The sequence below is a fragment of the Sander lucioperca genome, chromosome 10 (assembly GCF_008315115.2).
Source record: "Sander lucioperca isolate FBNREF2018 chromosome 10, SLUC_FBN_1.2, whole genome shotgun sequence".
Classification (NCBI taxonomy): Eukaryota; Metazoa; Chordata; class Actinopteri; order Perciformes; family Percidae; genus Sander; species Sander lucioperca.
Window position 1 is genome coordinate 20,160,781 of NC_050182.1, and position 14,362 is coordinate 20,175,142.

The 14,362-nt window shown below is 42.6% G+C and overlaps 1 protein-coding gene across 2 annotated transcripts in view; it reads right to left on the reverse strand.

The window, feature by feature from the left end:
• The window catches only part of LOC116066562 (vacuolar protein sorting-associated protein 13B), a 353,457-nt gene that overhangs the window by 45,139 nt on the left and 293,956 nt on the right, over positions 1 to 14,362 (reverse strand). The window lies entirely within an intron of this gene.

Below are 14,362 nucleotides of genomic sequence, written 5' to 3' on the forward strand. Positions count from 1 at the left end.
GGAGATGCAGACGCGGCAAGTGTTTGCACCAAATGACAGGAGATGACAAAAGGAGCACTGTCTGAGAGGAGAGAGGTTTGTAGACCGCACGCTAGGGGGATGAAGGAGTCAGTGGTCCAGGACCCTTGAAAGCACAGAGGCCTTGTCTCAGTCTACGAACACAACAAAAACAAAGGCTTGCCCTGGGCTCCTGTAGAAATACAACAGAGGGAGACTGTTGTAACATGCTGCACATTCAGTAGATACTCTATACTGCACACATATACAGTACAGACAGAGGCATAGATTTGCCCATAGCATGTTCAGTATAATATCCACCCAAACAGCCATCCTTTCTACTCGCTTATAACTAGAGCTGCAAAGATCAGCTCCTTAGTTGTCAACTTTTAAATTAATCGTCAACTATTTTGATAATTGATTAATCACTTTGGCACTATTTTTTCATGACACAAGTATGAATAACGATGATGATGAATAATTTTATTTTGGTTAACATACATGAAAGAAACAATTATTTCCCACAATTTGCCACCATAGCGAACTGAAAAAGCAATAGGCTTATTTTGCCTATCCTATAATAAAATCACCCAGAAATCCAACAAAACTAAACTTGAGTCCAATCTTAGTAATTTTACATTTTAATCAAATTACTTCATAACCCTTAATTATTTTTGATTTTAAAGGTGCAATATGTAATACTGACGGCTAGTGTTTAAAATAGTTACTGCAGTACAAATTGAAAATACTGGAGAGAGTCGTCTCCCCCGCCCCCTCCTCCCCAGACTCCAAGTTCATGGAGGTTGCCAGGCTGAGATCGCAGCATCCACAACTAGGCCTGGCAAACTCAATTCCTTTTAATTCTGGTTATTCTGAGTCACTCACTGAACTGATCTGGGTTGTGCAAGTCACTTGAGTCACTTGAGTCAGTATTGCTACTATAGGCGAGCCGAGGCAAGCTTGTAATGTTTCGGACTGTCTGCTCGACCTAATTGCATTTAACATACTACATTTATACACCAAAACCTACAGTAGGCCTAGCTAGGCTACATGCAGAACATTGTATCTTATTTCAGAAGTGAAAGAATGGCTTATGTTGTGGATTTGCTTTACCCTGAGCTCATTGATTGATTCGCGCGATTGACTGACTCATGCGAGAACTCATGAGTCATCAACAACTCATGAGTCATCGACAACTTATGGGTCATCAACAACTCATGAGTTCCCGAGTGAGTCCCATGGTCTGCGAGCTTGCAATGTTTCCGGCTCTGAGTCTGCATGTCGGGAAGTTCCTATAACCTGTCTCGGACTGTCTCTCTGCTCACTCAGTCACTTGAGTTGACTTGTGGAGTTGTTGTTGCCTACGGAATTGTAAGTTATTAAGCTTTTGGCAGCTAAGATGGCTAGGACTAGTAGTAGCTAATGTTGCAAGAGGTTTGTGTGTGGCGGTGTTACCATTTTAGATTGAATTGTAGTAGGACTCAACTGATCAGAGTTAATTATACTAGAGACTCGTGACTTATGAGTGAATTTAAAGACTCAGGTGAAAGATCCGAGTGAATCACGACTCAAACAGGTTTATCCACAACAATGTTGCTAGACGCTTGTCTCACATAGCCAGACATTACTCCACAGCACAGCGGAGTAGCTAACGTTAGATGCTGGCTATATTGACATAAAAGCCCGTGCTCACGCGGAGCTCTGTACCCAACTGACAGACACACTTTTTTCGGCTTAGAATTATGGTAGGAACCACTAAAAATACCATTACCTTGCCGTCCTTTCCCCCCGACTGAACACACTTTATTGGCTTAGAATTAAGGCAACAATCACTAAACACACTGCAAACTAACGGTCCTCTCTTCCTGATTTACAGCCTCCCTCTCTTGGTTTAAAATAACTCACCATTGTCGGCTACGGCCGCTGAACAGGCTACACGTTGTAAACAGCCGTGGCTGCTTGCCTGGTCCTCCGGTAACGTTAGCAGTAAGCAGGGTTATCACGGCTTTAGCCAGGACCAGTCGGGATCACTTTACTGGCTGTGTCTCAACTGTTTTTGCGAGTAACCAACTCAGGTACTCTAGCTATATAATTCAATGTGAGTAGCTACACAAATGTTGAAATGACATAAAATGCCCATCCCTTAGCTGTGATAAATTAGCTTGAAGCTAATGCTTACCTATTCAGGAGGAAATTAGCCAACTCAGTGTCCTTTTGGGCTCTAAGCTGTCTCCATCTTTCAAATACATCTCCAATATTTACCCGGGGTTTGTGACGTCTCTGGTCACGCAACTGTTAGAAACATGCCTGTTTTTTTTTTTTAGATCAGGTAGAATCTATCTCTGTCGATCCTGTTAGTTTGTTTGCTGCTTTCATGGCTGTACTAACGTTACAGCTGTAGCGCGCTGGGTTTACGTTTCTACAGGTATGTCTGGCAACCCCTCCTGGCTGTCAAACTGGGCAGTTGATAACAACACACAGGCCAAAACACAAACAGAAATTCCGTCACGGAACGGAAATTTCAAAAGGAGAAAATACTGGAATTAGCAATGATGTCAGAAAAGATAGTATTACAACTTAGCCTTAATATCTGATGACACATTGGGGTCTTTTTTTTGATTTATTACAGTAAATATATTACATATTGGACCTTTAAAGATTTTTTAAAACTCAACAGAGACATACACATTTTCAACTCATCATTAAGTTCATTCCATAATTTAAGGACTATTTTATATTAGTCCTCACTTTACCAGTTTCAAAGATAGAGAACCGTCTTGAATTATAATTACCTTCTCTTAATAAAAAATAAAAAAATGAATACAGATTTGTACAGTTTTTTTGTCACATTATCTGATTCCAGCTTCTTATATGTGAATAGTTTCTAGTTTCTTCACTCCCCTGTGACAGTAAACTGAATGTCTTTGAGTTTTGGAGAAGATAAAAGACGTCACCTTGGGCTTTGGAAAAAACTGATCCAACATTTTTCACCATTTGCTGACAATTTATAGACCAAACAACTACTTGATTGATTGCGAAAATAAACGACAGATTAATCGACGATATAAATAATCGTTAGTTGCAGCCCTACTTATAACTGTTCATGACATTATAGTCTATCCCTGCTTACACTGTGCAGGAAAACATTAGCCCAGTGGAGGGCTAATACATACTGTACATGAACACATATGTTCAGACAAACACAAATAAAAGTGAACAAAAGGTGGTACGTTCTTGATCACAGGCTGACTGGGCAAGAGGAGTCCTCAGTCACCCATACTCTGACCACAACTAGAGTGCCGCTGAACTACCAGCAACTGTAGGCTGACTGCAGTAACTCAGACAACATGAATGCAATTGATGTCTCCACTGGTTTGACAATGCAATGCATAGTGCAATGTAACACTTCACTACAGAGAGGAATGGTTCACTACAATGAGACCACAAGCTCTGCCACTAAAGAACAAATGCAGCATGGGTTAACCCTATACAGCTACCCCTAACCACACAGTGGTGGATTGTGTAATGAAACTGAGGCCCAGGAAAATGTAGAAAACATATCACCACAACATGGTCATACACTAAAAAAAAACATCTCCTGCTTCCAACTCGGGTGCCGGAAACGCATGTGCATTAGTGTCTTTCACTGGCTCTGCCTGGCTGACAGCCAACACACATAAGTGGCACAAAACCAACATCTTGGTACAGCTCCTGGTGGTTCTCAAACATATGTTGGACATAATATAAAAAATGTTGATACTGTACTTCAAATGCAATGTTTTAATGCGTGCAAAATGTCCTATGAAAGGCTTCATGGTGGATGTACAGTATATGGCGAGACGCCTTTCTGGGTCCCAGGGTGTCATGTGACCTGTAGTTCCCACTGTGGCCACTACGCCAAAACCACCATGCAGCCCAGTGCTGTCCCTGTGGGATTGGTCATACAACACTAAGGTGCTGTCCGTGGTGCTGAACCCAGGGCAGCACCAATGGGACCACAACGCTCACTGATTCTTCACCTGCACCTCCCCATCTTTAGATTGAGGAGAGAATCAAACAGCGAGCAGACACTGTATAGATCCAGCCCGATTTTAGCCCAGAATCAGAAACAGAATCAGAATAGGATTTATTGCCAAGTAAGTAGCACTTACAAGGAATTTGCCTTGGTGGGTGGTGCATACATTAACACAAACATATTCAAAGGAAATAACCAAAAAACACAAAAACAAATATGTACAATATGACTGTTTAAACAATAAGTGAAAAATAAAAAATCACCCACAACTAATTTTAGAATAGGGACACATTTCAAATTCTGCCAGATGTACAATACATTTCACAAAATCTGATTAATCGCCTGCATGATCAATAACTGGGCTCTTGGATTATCGGTTGGATTTTTGGCAGGTCAGTGTAGTCTTCAGACAAGACTGTCTGCATCTTACAGCAATCTGCGACTTTATATTCTTCTTACTTTCTGCTCACAGCAGAATTGCAGAAATGAATGTGACTTTCTCTCATGTTCTCAACATTGTTGAGTACACAGCCGTCTTCTTTGATGAAACTGTATCGGAATGTTTAGTGGACAGAACGGGCTGTGGATTCTATGCCTACGTTCAGTGTGAGCACCAATTGATTTGTACCGTGTGAGCATAAAAGTCAGAGGTTTTGGTTGTGTAAAGAGGCTAATTGAAACGTGTAACGTGAGTTAACACAATGAACAAGTTCAATAAAAACACGCAGTGTCTGTCCAGCTTAAATGATATGGAGCAGAGAGGAAGGGCAAGCACGTCTCTGGGGGCAGCCGACCTGTCACAAGGGATGCACCCAGCACTGGAGAGCTGGTCAGTGGGAGGAAGCTGGTCAGGTGGTGGTCTCATTCACTCTTTGATCCTTTCCCAGAACCTCCCACTGTGGGTGAGGCTCTTCCATTAATTTAAAAGTCATTACATGTAAATGCAAAAGAAAATCAATATAAGCTACACTTATTACATTGCTGTCTATCCCACAACTGCTCTCGCCAACCAAACAGCTTGTGAAAATGACACTATTTGTCCTGGTGTCGCCTTTTCAATGTGCTATATCCAAGACATTCTGGTCTGTTAAACACAGTGGAAACACAAGAAAGAACCAGAAGACTTATGGGTTGTTAAAAGTTCAGGTTATGGTGTGGCCAGGATAGCTCAGTTGGTAGAGCAGACACCCATATATAGAGGTTTACTCCTCGACGCAGCAGCCGCGGGTTCGACTCCGACCCTTTGCTGCATGTCATTCCCCCTCGCTCTCCCCTTTCACGTCTTCATCTGTCCTGTGGAATTAAAGGCCTAAAATGCCCCAAAAAAAGTTCTGGTTATGGGAAGCTGCAGAATGTTGAATGCATAAAAAGTCTCCACAGGGTTTCAGATTTGAACACTTTCACCTCTTCTACCAAATAAAATGTAACTTGTGCAGCATTTTATGGGACATTTCATCCTTCACTTACACACTCAAACAAAAAAAAGACAAGTGTACACTACACTGTGATGTTAAAACTGACAATTTTCGCAATAATTTCAAATTGACTTTAACTATACACAAAGTAATGAAGAGCTTGTCAAAACAAAATTCATGGCCACAGTGAGAGACCTCATTCTGTAACTGACATCATACTGTAGTACAACACGGGTTGGTGAACTTGTTAAGACTGGGATCTCAATTGAATAAATCTGCTGTCACAATGTGGCCCAGGGTCATTAAAACATACCAACACTTTTGTCATGTGGAGACCGAGCAGAAACAGTTCTGCTGGCCAAACAGGGTTGCAACCCGTGGTTTAGGACTCTTTGTTGTAGTTTCAAGGCCACGGATTTGATGGCGAGGATGAAAACATATTTTTCAAACTGCTAACACATTGGCATGTTTAAAAAGATTTACATAGAAAAACAAATATGAGATTCTAGCTGCTCAGCTCTCATCAACATGATAATTAAATTAATCTCCTCATGTCAGAGTGAGAGCTTCCTCTGGGACAAACTACACACGGAGTGGAATTACTCAAACATATATACACACACACACACACACACACACACACACACACACACACACACACAGAGTCATGACAGACCAATGGCTCATCAGATATACAACATGGAATCAAAACAAAAATCTCACAGCATGTCAGTTAGAGTGAGAAAGCAAAGTCTTCTAAATAGTGGGCTGAGTTTGGAGGGATGAGCAGCAATGAACTGTACAGAGATGAAAAGAAAAAGTGGGTGGTGAAGGTGGAGACCCACTGTCCACCCTGTATTTCTCATGAAAAGCTTGGCTGTGGTAGAAAGCTGGGGAATGTAGGACATTGTTTTACAATGGTTGAATTACAACCAAATGGTTGGTTGCAGAAAGATGAGAATGAGTCCCCAGAATATCTTGATTTTAAATATTACTGGCAACATTATGTTGAAACTTTTTCTTTGTAAGATAAGATAAACATGAAGTTCAGACCTTCTCAAGACATATCGTATTAATCCCTAATCAAGCCTGCTACCAACAAGCACTGCTGGGTTCCAGCCCTCCAGTGACATATAATAAGAATAAAGACTAACAAAAGGCCAAGTGCCAATTTCTCAAAAACAAAAGCTTTAGCTTTAGTGCTTGTCCTGCGTGGAGGAATGGGGTACAGGAGATTGGGTATTGCATTGGGCCTGTTGGCTGCTGAGTCATAGAGCCCTTTGGCTAATATGTCCACTGAGCTGATATAGATTTGAGAAGTATTAGCCTTGTGCACGGGAGGTCCAGTTGACCAGTTGTGATGAAAAAAGGTGTTAGGCACAAAGAACCTCAAAGCTAAAGAGTGAGGCCTGTGCACTGGGAAGCAACTTTAAACATCCTGAAAACACGAAATTACCTGTGACCTTTGACCTCCTGGTGTTATGATGTGTGTATGCAATTCCGTATGGCTGATTCTCTGTCCCATTGAGAGAGAGGAGACAGAGGGGGATTTCTGGATGTTTTTTTTAATCTATCAGCCAGACCTGCCAATCTAACTTTTAGTTTGATATAGGGCTCCACTTACCTCTTTTGTTTTATCTTAACTTTATTTCTATGGTATTATTTGAGCTGTGCTGACTAAGGGCGTGTTCCGGCGATTGTTTTGGGGTTGTGCGGCGGTGGGTGTCACTTAAATGGCCAGTTTGTGTGACGTAATGTAACGCCCCTATGAAGCACAAGTAGATTTTATATTTCAAAATTAGTGTTTTCCGTCAGATCGTTTATAATTCTCGACATTTCTGACCGCACTTGGAGGCAGCTTTATTTCATGGAGAAAAAGAGAGAGAAAAAGAGACAGAGCGACTTTGCTGTTACACAAACTCCTAGGCGGTTAAGTGCTTGGGTTTGGTTTTTTATCCTTAAAGTGTATTAAAACTTTATTGTGGCAGCAATAGAGGCAGTGAGGTTTCCTGTTAACTGTACGGGACTCTCACATCGCCTAATAACAGACTTTCAAGTCTGATCGTTGGTAACATGATTGACCACTGTATGGCGAAGTCGGGTTTCATTTCACCAAAGTCTCAACTTTTCACTGCAGTCAAATCAATTGGAAAGACTTGCGTTTTCCAGAACCACCTGAAGACCGCCTGAGTTTATGTGAATGCAACCTAAGAAGGGCAAGTCCCCCTCACTCACCATGGACATATTACTATGCAACCTGGACCAAGAATGTGAATCGTGCATAGCTGAATAAGGCTGTAACCTCGCCCAACGATGACTGTTCTGTTTGTCTGAGGTTATCCTACCCAGGAACACATGATGATGATAATCATCCTCTAAGGACTGACTTAGCTTCTGACCAACTGACTCACATGCAATGTCTATCTTGTTGCCAAAGACACAAAATAAAAATAAATAAAATATTAAGTACATAATGCATCTTCAAATTGAATCCAATATATTTGCCATTTTCTGGCTTTGCCTTAGGAATCACTATGGTGAATTTGGGGGTTGTTTCAGAAGACATGCCTGGACAAGATTCAGAGTGTGACAGTACAGGATAAATGACTGTACTGCATGTGAATGTGAGCCAAGACACAAACCATCATCAAAATGTAACTCAGTGAGCAGCCAATGTTTAACCTTTGCCTGATGATACAGTGTTCATTTTCTTTTCATTACCATAATAATGCCGACAAGTGCATGTCATTGTAAAAAGGTCAGCTTTCCTTCTGGACCTTACCCAGGTCTAAGGGATAAACAAAAGGAAAGTGTAGGTTTTCTCCAGGGATCAAAATGGACAACAGTCTCTTTCATTGGCTTCTCTCTCTCGCTCTCTCTCTCTCTCTCCCTGTCTCTGATCGGTCAATGTGAGGGTTAACGTGATTGGAGCTAATATCTCTCAAAGGGTCAGCCCAATCTACTGCAGCCAAAGCCACGATCTTGGATGAACAGCACAACTACACCACTTCACTTGAGGGCAGTGTTTCTTAAACAATGGGTCAGGACGGTGAAATATGAAATCCTATTTGACAAAAGATCAGATACATTTTAGGGTATAAATATACCTATTTTGAACACACACACACACACACACACACACACACACACACACACACACACACACACACACACACACACACACCCACACACACACACACACCAAATACCTCCCTGTCATGCCTGCTTCCAACAACACGGCCAATCTAACCACAAACTAATAGTCCTGGGCTGCTATCTCCAGCACATTACCCCTGGGAACCCCCCCCCCACACACACACACACACACACACACACACACACACACACACACACACACACACACACACACACACCAACACAACACATATACACATGGACCAATACCACGCACAAACAACACCAACACAAAAAGACACACATCCAGAAAGAGAGGGGGGAGAGCTCTCCAGTAGAAGCCTGCTCCTGGAATAAATTACAATTTATTCAAATTGTGAATATTCCTTGTAGGCACTTAAAAAGTCCTTCCCAAATCTAGGGGGCTTTTTACGCCCCTCTCCCTGCTAACCACACTAACCACAGGGATTTCCATCAGCTAGGCTGCATCCTGTACCAAGCAGCCAGATATTTCAACCATCCACACCACACCACACGCCAGAGCCCTGAAAAACAGCAGGGTGGGGACAGTGAGTGAGTTTGTGTGTGTGTCAGATAGATATAAACTGTACTTAATTATAGAAAGTGTGTAGTTATACACATGATCATCCCGGAGTTTTATAATCGATGAATCAATCTATTTGTATCTATATATCTACTGTATGTTTCTGTTCTCCCATATATATATATACAGTACTGTGCAAAAGTTTTAGGCAGGTATGAAAAAAACTAAGAATGCTTTCAAAAATGGAAGTGTTAATAGTAGAAGAGAAATGTAAATCAAATCAATATTTGGTGTGACCACCCTTTGCCTTCAAGACAGCATCAGTTCTTCTAGGTCCACTTGCACAACGTTTTTGAAGGAACTCGGCTGGTTGGTTATTCCAAACATCTTGGAGAACTAACAACAGATCTTCCTCAAATCCTTCTGTCTCTTCATGTAATCCCAGACAGACTCCATGATGCTGAGATCAGGGCTCTGTGGGGGCCATGCCATCACTTCCAGGACTTCTTGTTCTTCTTTACACTGATGATAGTTCTTAATGACCTTGGCTGTATGTTTGGGGTCATTGTCCTGCTGCAGAATACATTTGGGGCCAATCATACGCCTCCCTGATGGTATTGCATGCAAGTATCTGCCTGTATTTCTCAGCATTGAGGTCAACATTAATACTGACCAAATCTCCAACTCCATTTGCAGAAATGCAGCCCCAAAGTTGCAAGGAACCTCCACCATGCTTCACTGTTGCCTGCAGACACTCATTATTGTACCGCTCTCCAGCCCTTCGGCCAACAACCTGCCTTATGCTACAGCCAAATATTTCATCGGTCCAGAGCACCTGCTGCCATTTTTCTGCACCCCACTTCCTATGTTTTCGTGCATAGTTGAGTCGCTTGGCCTTGTTTCTATGTCGGAGGTATGGCTTTTTGGCTGCAACTCCTTCATGAAGACCACTTCTGGCCAGACTTCTCCAGACAGTAGATGGGTGTACCTGGGTCCCACTGGTTTCTACCAGTTCTGAGCTGATGGCACTGCTTGACATCTCCGATTTCGAAGGGAAATAAGCTTGATGTGTTTTTCATCTGCTGCACTAAGTTTCCTTGGCCGACCACTGTGTCTACGATCCTCAACGTTCCCTGACTTTTTGCAAGAGTACCTATAAGAATTAATGCTGGTTTGAAGGCAAAGGGTAATAACACCAAATATTGATGTGATTTAGATGTTTTTTTGGTCGCTCACTTTGCATTTTGTAAATTGATAAAAAATAAACAATCATTATTTATATTTTTGCAAGCATTCTTAGTTTACAGCATTTTTTCCACACCTGCCTAAGACTTTTGCACAGTACTGTATATATAAAGAAAGAAAATAATATATTAAAATAAATAATAAACGTATCTAACAATTGGGGGTAATTGTCAGTGTTTATAAACCTCTTCACCTTGGCTGGCAAATGCTGGGGTGTGAAGGCATGCTCAGCCTGAAAGAGAGAAATTAGACTGAGAGGCCTGACAGAGTCCAGGCCTTAGGAAACATTTTATCACAGTGTGTTTGTGTGTGTGTGTGTGTGTGTGTGTGTGTGTGTGTGTCAGTGTGGGTCTGGGTGTGCACGTATGGGTATAAATTGTTAGACCACAGTGGGCTCTAAGGACGTGACTGCCTCAATCGACCCTTTTAATGCATCTTATAGTTATGACTGACAGCAGAAACAGGGGGGAAGAGAGAGTGGAAGGGAGACAGAGAGAAACAAAGGAGCACTGAGAGGATGTGTGACCTGAGCTGAGGTTCACGTTTCACTGCAAAAACACTCTGCATGAGCGTTCTTCTGAGAGAAATGACAGATATTCAGAGGTATGTCAACATCGTGGGAAGTGTACACTGGTTAGACCGCTCAGGATCACACACATTAGGCACTCTTCTTTCACAAACAGAGACACAAAGGCACACACAGGAGATTGCAGGATTTTAAATATGCCTCCCTGTTTTAGTTCAAGCTGAAACAGCAGCAGGCCTGTTCATTTAGGAAGTTCTTTCCTCTCTCTCCCGACTCTTTCAGGGCTATATCAACGGACTGGCAATAATAGAAGATAGGATTAAAGGATTTAATGTACGATAATAAAGCATAGTTGGCACATCTACTCATCTATACTTCCTTTATACATTGCTTGTCCATCATAAACAGAGAGAAATGGGGAAGGTGGGAGGGACAGCAAGATAGCGAGCAGACACATTTTTGGCTGTGTTGCCACTGTAGAGTTCTCTCGGCCAATCCGTGAGTGTTAAGAGCATGGCTCATCCTTTGCCCTTGCTTCCTTTTTTCCATGTCCTCCCGTTTTCTCAAGTAGGCCTGTACTGTATCCCCCTTGACAACTCCTTGCTACCCTCCTTTTGAATTTCTCATATTTCACTGTCCATTCTGCCTTCATTCCTTCGTCTTCACTCCCCCCACGTCTCTGTCTCTCCCCCCATCTTCCTCTTTTCAAGATGATTTCATGTCCAGTGGGTTCTCGGGGGAGCCGGAGAGAGAAAGGGGACAGATTACTTTACAACAGTAAATTAGTAGCTTTGGTGTGTGTGTGTGTGTGTGAGAGAGAGGGAGAAAGAGAGATATAGAGAGAGAGAGAGAGAGAGAGAGAGAGAGAGAGAGAGAGAGAGAGAGAGAGAGAGAAACAGAGAGAAAGTGTTTGTGCCTGGGGGACAGGTCAGCTGGGACACACGCATCATACCAGAGCTATGAGGACAGGCTGATGGTCTGCCTTCTTGACAGGCCCCAGGTCTCCCAGTGGAGACAAGATTGGCCATGAACAACAGGGGCGGGGGATATGTACTTCAGTATGTGTGTGTGTGTGTGTGTGTGTGTGTGTGTGTGTGTGTGTGTGTCAGGGACAAGGTTGGGAGGTAGAGATAGATGAACAGAGTGATGGTACTAATGGTAGTTAGGTGGTTAAGAGAGCTAGGAGGATAAAATGAAGGCAGGGGGAGCCATGACCTCATGTCAACAGAGTGGACAGAGTCAAACCAGGGCTACCAACAGATCAATGTGACCCTGGATAATGTAGGAAAGGTAAAAGGTACACACAAGAGAACTGTATGAATCGTAATGAGAAGGGACTGAAATGGCCAAAGAACAGACCGGACCAGGCCAGATGTGGAGAAAGGCTTCAGGGATAATCCAAAGGCCATGATCCCAAATGAGAGTACAGCACTTGCTGTGGTGTGACAGAGATATAAAGGACTAAGTCGCTTTCTAGCCAGAGTCCAAGACAGAACATGATAGCCAGACAGAGGCCAGTGGCAGGACAAGCCAGACAAGAGCTAATGAGCTCAGCCAGTGTGGACGTAAACACCAGAACACAAGAGTGTGCTGGGGGGATTGAGAAAGGGACAAGGACAGCGCTGGGAGGCTGTGCGCTGTTATTGGAGAGCGGTAAAAGAAAAACACAAATGTCAAAGTGAGACCCCAAAACAGAGTGGAGGCCAGAGACTTCCCAGGTCTACTGATCTCATCGAGCTGATGGAGGTGAAGCATCAGGACTAAAGAGAATTGGCCTGAACGGACGTCAAGGGAATATTGTACAGCTATGTTCTCTAAACTGTGGTTTAGGGTGTGTGGCCTGAAATTGGTTTTGGCCAGTGTCTGGTGGGTCCCTACAGCGCATGGCAAGAAAAGACACAGAATACTAGGCCCTGCATTAGCACATCCCCAGTATGAGTGAGCTAATTGCACTGTGGGTCCCAAGCTGAAAAGTGTTACATGGAGGGGTTACAGCATTACACTGGATGCACTGCAAGCTGTTGTTTAACATGGTTATTCAAAGTTCCATTAAAGAGAACCTGGACATTATGAAAGTTGGACTCACTATCTCAATGATGAGTTAAATTAACAAAGGAAAAAGGAGGAGATAATGGGAGAGGCTGAGGGGTTTAGAGATGAAGTTTAAATCCACAGATTTGGTAAAAACAATAACAGCACAAATGGGCAGCCTGAGTATAAGTGCAGGGTAGGACATAGGATAGGAGGTTGGTAATATAATTGAAAAATAGGCAAGAGGCAATGGATGTATGGCAAAGTCTTGGAGTTGAAGTGGAGAGCAGGCTCACAGATAGAAAGAGGAAAGATGGAAGAGTATGGAGGTCTGGGGAACAATGGCTTGTGATGATCAGAGTTGTTTTAGACACTCCAAAGCATCATGGGTCTTAAGCCAAACAGCACAACCACTTAAGACTCCGTCTTGAAACTGATTTGTAAGAGCTACAAAAACACACTTGCAGGACCATTAAAGAAATACAACCCTTTCTCTTATCAGTGCCACTATTATTATAACCCCGAAATGTAATTAGTGTGTGCTACAATTTGCTGAGGCGGACACATTGGCAGGCATTTTATCATCAAGTTTAATAAGTTAGCTGAGTGTTTTTGGCAAAGTTGCACTATTTCTTATTTATCTAGTTTCACAAATCATGTTCATCTAGAGAACACATATTTCATATACCACAAACACATGATGTAATAATACATGACAAAACCATCTTGGAATCACATTCTTCATCTATGATGACATTTGGCCCATTCGGACAATCTTTCTTCCAAAACATCCCTGAAAATACAGAGGTCATTTTAAATCACAGCTAAAATGAGATGCGGTATTCGCTGTGCTGAAATGCCAGATTGCCACTCTTCAAGTGTGTGTGTGTGTGTGTGTGTGTGTGTGTGTGTGTGTGTGTAAGCAAGAGTGAGGTAAGAGCACAGATTAACCATGGTTGATGATTAATACAACTTGACTTTCTGACTTACTGCGAGCAATTATGGCCATGTCTTTTCTCAAGCTTGACTTTCTCACACTCGCCGTGGAACACATGGGGGTCCTGAAACATGTGCGCACCAAACACACACACACATGCCACAGATCGCCAGCCCACCCTCCGCTCAACCTCAAAACCACAAAGGGTTAAATATAATCAATCTTCTTTAACAATGCTGTCAGGGCACTGTCTGAAAGCGCTAACAGAAACACACAGATAGTGGCTGCACGCTAGTGACGGTGTGTCCGGTGTGTCTGGTGTGTGTGTGTATGTGTAAGTTTATGTAGGTACCATCTCTGTATTATGTGTACTTACGTGTACTACTTGTGCTACAGTAATATTCTATTTACTGTAGATGTGTGTGTGTGTGTGTGTGTGTGTGTGTGTGTGTGTGTGTGTGAGAGAGTGTGAGTGTGTGTGTGTGTGTGTGTGTGTGTGTGTGTGTGTGTGTGTGTG